This window comes from Arachis ipaensis, chromosome B1, assembly GCF_059453495.1.
Source record: "Arachis ipaensis isolate K30076 ecotype BB chromosome B1, ASM5945349v1, whole genome shotgun sequence".
Classification (NCBI taxonomy): domain Eukaryota; kingdom Viridiplantae; phylum Streptophyta; class Magnoliopsida; order Fabales; family Fabaceae; genus Arachis; species Arachis ipaensis.
Window position 1 is genome coordinate 93,431,243 of NC_142436.1, and position 6,416 is coordinate 93,437,658.

General features: G+C 38.2%; 1 non-coding gene across 1 annotated transcript; it reads right to left on the reverse strand.

The window, feature by feature from the left end:
- Nucleotides 1–4,568: 4,568 nt before the first annotated feature.
- Nucleotides 4,569–4,675, reverse strand: LOC148577503 (small nucleolar RNA R71). The gene has a single exon (XR_015904033.1). It is a non-coding gene; the product is annotated as a small nucleolar RNA R71 (small nucleolar RNA).
- Between the last annotated feature and the right edge of the window lie 1,741 nt (nucleotides 4,676–6,416).

Below are 6,416 nucleotides of genomic sequence, written 5' to 3' on the forward strand. Positions count from 1 at the left end.
TGCACCTCCACCTGCCCCAGAGCCCGTCTATCATCTAGTGCACCGCCTGTTTCGACGGCTTGACCAGATGAAGCGACGCTATGAGCACCTGAAGGTGATGATACGATCTGGCGACATCCCCTCCGAGCCTGACACACCATCCATGGCATCTGAGGAGGAGGCGGATGATCACGAGGCAGAGACCCATCCACAGAGTGAGGCTACGCAGGCAGACACAGAGCAGGCCGCATCACATCAGGAGGCTCCACCTTAGATTCAGGCTGTAGACCCCGAGATCCCTATCCACTAAGCACCTCCTCTGCAGCAGGCAGATCCTCAGACCACCACCACAGAGACTCCAGCTACCCACCCTTCCAGTGATGACACCCCTTCACATCATGCTTGAGTGAGCATCAGGGACGATGTTTCATTTTAAGTGTGGGGAGGTCGCCATCTCTGGCGTACATTTTTTTTTGGTGAACCACTACAGACTCTTTTCATTTTATTTTGGTATTTTTCTGTAATTTTCTCTTTATTTTTATTTTTATTCTCCCAGTACTTATACATTGCTATTTTCATGTATTTATACTCTATTTTCTGCATTTCGCATTTTTAGTTCATATTTTAGCCATTTAGTTCAGTAGCAATTCTAAATTATTAGTTATAGAAATTGTGGATTAATTAGTATAGTTTACCCTTTTTAGCATAAGATAGCTTAGTTTAATTTGAAAATATAAAAAGGAAGTAAACAAGAGACTTGAACATAATAGAAACAACTCACACCTTGTATATATAGCATTATATGTTAGTTAGTTAACAACATTTCATCAAGGAGAAACATAAACTTTAAAACCATTCAAAATAAATTTTACATTGAGAATAATGGGAACTTTTAATTTTACTTGCATGACATACATAATTGATATATGATTTTTGAGCTAGAGAATACACAGCCTGTGAGTTTTGAGCTTAATTGTATGGTTACATTCAAACCATGATTTTTATTCCTGTGTGTTCCGCCCTTCTTTTTTATTCTGGTGTTCTTTACTTTGTTTTAATCTATATGTCTGATTATAGAATAGAAATACATACCAAGAGAGTGATTGAGGCCATTGTTTGATCCTTAGCTCACTTATCCCAAAATAGCCTACCTTTTACATCACCCTTGTTAGCCCCCTTGAGCCTTTAAATCCCTTTTGATTCTATAAACCACATTACTAGCCTTAAGCAGAAAAATAAAATAAAAATCCCAAGTTGAATCCTTGGTTAGCTTAAGATAGGAAGTATGTATGGTTTAAATGTGGGAGAACCTATTGGAAACATGGATGATAAAAACAAAAGGATAGAAAAGTTTAAAAGAATAAAATAATTCAAAATAAAAATTTCTTTTTTTTGGGAAGCATGCTCATGTGAAATCAAAATAATTGAATTACCATGTGCATTAAAATAAAGTGATATTTTTCAGTAGTTGAATAAAGGGGACATAAAAGAATTCCCCAAATGTGAAATAAAGCAATGCACATGGGATAAAGATAATAAATATTGAAACATGAGCATGTAACATCAAAAGTGGGAAAATATGGGAAAATAGGTAAAGAAGCTTTGCTTTACAAAGTATGTATGTTAGGTGAGATCTTAGACTAATTAAGGATTCACTTATTAGCTCCCTTAGCCTTATACATATACCCTTACCTTTACCTTGGCCCCATTACAAGCTGAACTAAAGACCTCATGATTTTTGGTATGTCTATATTCTATAATTGTTGATTGGTTAGATGAAGAACAAAGTTATAGAAAGTAAGAATAAAAAGAAGAATAGAGTGATTAACCCAATAAACACGGAGTGACTAGAGAGTAAACACAAAATCCAGTGAGGGTTCAATAGCTCATTAACATATATCTCTGCTGAAATTATTAATTGTCTTACAAGTTTATAAAATGTTTTTCTCTCCCATTTCAATTGTAAAGGCACTTTATCAACTATCTAAGGTTTGGCTATATATATATATATATATATATATATATATATATATATATATATATATATATATATATATATATATATATATATATATATGACTCCTTGAGAATGTGAATTAATTCAACTACATGCAAGCTTTATATACAAGTGAATAAAAATTAGAATTGCATGATGCATCTAGGTAGTTGTATTTAGATTAGATTGCATTGCATGGCATTCCACCACTTTAACCTAACATTACTCTTGGACTTAGCATGAGGACATGCTATTGTTTAAGTGTGGGGAGGTTGATAAACCCATATTTTATGATATATTTTGTGCTTAATCTGAGTGATTTATTCAATCCTTCACCCACTTATTCATATTAATTGCATGGTTTTACTTTTCCTTCCTTATTTTGTGATGTATGTGAAAAACATGTTTCCTATGCTTAAAAATAATTATTTTTATTACCCTTTATTTCCATTCGATGTCGTGATTCGTGTGTTGAGTAGTTTTAGATCTTCTAAGGCAGGAATGACTTAAAGGATGGAAAGAAAACATACAAAAATGGAAGGAAAGCACAAAACAGAGTTTTTAAATAAACTGGCAGCCACGCGATCGCATGGGCGACGCGGCCGCATGCCAGCGCGAAAAGGCATTGACGCGGCCGCATGACTAACGCGACCGCGCACCTCGACCGAAAAACATATGACGCGGTCGCATGACTGATGCGACCGCGTGACAAGGAAAACTCTGAATGACGCGACCGCGTGACCCACGCGGACGCGTGACAGAGGCCACACACTAGAAATTGCAGAAAACGCTCATAGCGAATTCTGAAGCCCTTTTTGGCCCAAATTCAGGTCCAGAAGGCATAGACCAGAGGTTATGAAGTGGGGGAATGCATCCATTCAAGGAGAGTCTCCAATTAGTTAGTTTTCCATGATTTAGAATTAGTTTTGAGAGGGAGATTCTCTCCTCTCTCTTTAGGATTAGGATTTAGCATTAGGATTTTATTCGCTTTCAGGATTATCTCTTTATCAGGTTCAATATTCCCTTTTATTTACTTTTGCAATTTAATTTATGAATTCTTCCATGTTATAGATTACTCTTTTGAATTCATGTTATTTGAGGTATTTCAGTTTAATATCGCTTTATTTTATTTATGTTGCTATTATTCCCAATCTGAAGACATTTTTATTCCAGTAGATTTACTTTTCTCCTTTTGGTCTTGGTTAAGAAATCAGTAACTCAGGAGTTATCAAACTCAAACATGATTGATAATTGTTATCTTTCTTAATTAAATTGAACTTCAGTAATCCGAATCTTTTCTTAGGAAATAAATAGGATCCGAAGATCAAACCAATTAATCCCTTGACCTTCCTTTGCCTTAGTAAAGGTTAACAAAGCGGAATTAAGATTCAATTTTCATCATCATTGATAAGGATAGCTAGGATAGGACCTCTAATTTCTCATACCTTGCCAAAAGTTTATTTACAGTCATCTATTTATTTTACTTGCCATTTAAATTACTTGTTCTTCATTTACTTTAATTGCTAATTAAATCATTCGCTCCTCATTCTCAAAACCCCAATTTACAATCTTCATAACCAATAATAAGAACATACTTCCCTGCAGTTTCTTAAGAAGACGACCCGAGGTTTGAATACTTCGGTTATCAATTTATTTAGGGGTTTGTTACTTGTGACAACCAAAACATTTGTATGAAAGGACTTTTGTTGGTTTATAAACTATACTTGCAACAATGATTTATCTACAAATTTCTAGACCACGCAAAAGTTCCTCTCATCAGGTGGATAACTAGATTGAGCATTTTTTTTATTTTGTTTGATTTCATTTGAGTAATTCACTTTCAGTTTAGCTGTTTTCTTCCTTTCCCCCTACCCCTTTCTTAGTTGTTTACTATTTAGTTCACTGACCCACTAACTGTTTGATATATTGCATCACTCACACTAACAGCATTTCTATAAAGAATACTGTCTGCATCTATCTTTCTTGCTTGTGATTTGTGGGTTGTATGACAGGTAGAAGAAGCAGTGCTTCAACTTCCTTTAATTCTGAACCTGAGTGGACCTTCCTTAGATTAAGGAGGGAAGCAAGAGGAAAGAGAGTAGTTGGTACCGAGGAAGAAGAGGAGTATTTTGAACCAGACATGGATGAGAATATGGAGAACCATCATGAAGAAGAGGCTCAAAACCATGGTAGAGAAGGCCCAGTGCATCATGCTGGGCAAGAGAGAAGAGTTTTGGGATCCTACATCAATCTAAACCCAGGAAACTGTAGAAGTAGCATCCAAAAGCCAACCATACATGCCAACAACTTTGAACTAAAGCCACAGCTCATCACCCTTGTACAGAACAACTGTTTATTCGGAGGAAGTGCTCAAGAAGATCCCAATCAGCATTTAACCACCTTCCTGAGGATACGTGACACTGTGAAGTCTAATGGTGTTTATTCTGACACCTACAGACTACTTCTATTCCCCTTCTCACTCAAGGACAAGGCATCTAAATGGCTGGAATCCTTCCCGAAGGAAAGCTTAACAACCTGGGAAGATGTGGTGAACAAATTCTTGGCAAGATTCTATCCTCCTCAAAGAATCAACAGGTTGAGAGCTGAGGTTCAAACTTTTAGGCAACAAGATGGTGAGACTCTCTACGAAGCATGGGAGAGGTTTAAGGATCTGACAAGAAGGTGCCCGCCAGATATGTTCAATGAATGGGTACAGCTACACATTTTCTATGAAGGTCTTTCTTATAAATCAAAGAAGGCAGTAGACCACTCATCTGGGGGATCTCTGAACAAGAAGAAGAACATTGAAGAAGCCATAGATGTCATTGAGACTGTAGCTGAGAATGACTACTTCTACGCTTCTGAAAGAGGCAACACTAGAGGAGTGATGGAGCTGAACAATGTGGATGCACTCCTAGCTCAAAACAAGATGATTACTAAGCATTTGGCTAACCTTACCAAGAAGATGGAGAGGAATCAAGTAGCAGCAATCACCACTTCAGCAGCAACTCAAGAAGGAGTGAATGAATAGGCAGAGGGTAGTCAGGAGCAAGCCAACTACATTGGAAATTCACCTAGGCAGAACCATGACCCATACTCCAAAATGTATAATCCTGGTTGGAGGAACCACCCAAACTTTAGGTGGGGAAACCAACAAGACCAAGGCCAAGATCAGAGACGTCACAACCCCAACAACCATGCGGCTCACCAACATTCCACACAGAGATCATATCAACACCCACTTAACAACACACCTCAACATCCATACCAAAGCCAGAATGGCCCTTCTCATCCCTCCAATCTCAACTCACCATCATCGGAAGAAAGACTATCAAGGATTGAAACTCTACTTGAAGGCATATGTAAGGAAATCCAAGATAATAAGGTGTTCAAAGAGGAGGTGCGAGCTAATCTCAAAAACCAGGGAGACACCATTCAGAGGCTAGAATTTCAAGTTGGATACCTCTCTGAGAAGATTCCCAAACCTACTGATAGCTTCCCAAGTGACACAGAGAAAAACCCGAGAGGTGAAGCAAAGAAAGTAAGATGGGAAGACTGCAAGATGGTCACTACAAGTGATCAAGGGACTGAGGAAGAGCCGAACAAACCATTAGAACAACCTGGAGATACATCAGTAGAGAAACAGGAAGAGGATCACCAAGAAACCAAAATTTCACAGAAGGAGCTGCTGAGACTCTATGCACCTTTTCCCCAAAAACTCAAGGGTGGTGTAGAAAAGAGAATATACTCAAGGTTTCTTGACATGTTTGCATCTCTCTATGTAAACATACCATTCATCAAGGCCCTCCAACAAATGCCCTCATACATTTAAGTATATGAAAGGAGGGCAAACAATAGTGATGAATAAGGAGTGCAGTGCTCTCATTCAACCAGAGTTGTCTACAAAAAGGAAGGACCCAGGGAGTTTTCACATCCCCTGTGCCATAGGAGAAACAATGTTTGACAAAGGACTCTGTGATCTAGGAGCTAGCATCAACTTAATGCCTTTATCCCTTATGAAGAAGCTGCAGATCAATGAGCTAATGCCCACAGACGTAGTCATCAGGCTGGCTGACAAAACTCAAAAACAAGCAGTAGGAGTGGTGGAAAACGTGTTGGTAAAGGTTGGGAACTACTTCCTTCCTACAGACTTTCATATTGGAAATGGAAGAGAGTCACCTTCACCCAATCATATTGGGAATACCATTCCTAGCTACAGCCAGAGCGCTCATAGATGTGGAGCGAAGAGAGCTAATATTGAGGATACATGACGAACAACTCGCATTCAATGTCTTCAAACCCTCACAAGAAACAGATCAGGAAAGCAAGGAACCAAGAAAAGAGCACGACAAAGCACTGGTGGAAGAAACAAGCATTGAATCACAGAGAATCCCTTTGGTTGATGAACAAGATAATCAGCAGCTGTCACAGCTCAAGGAAA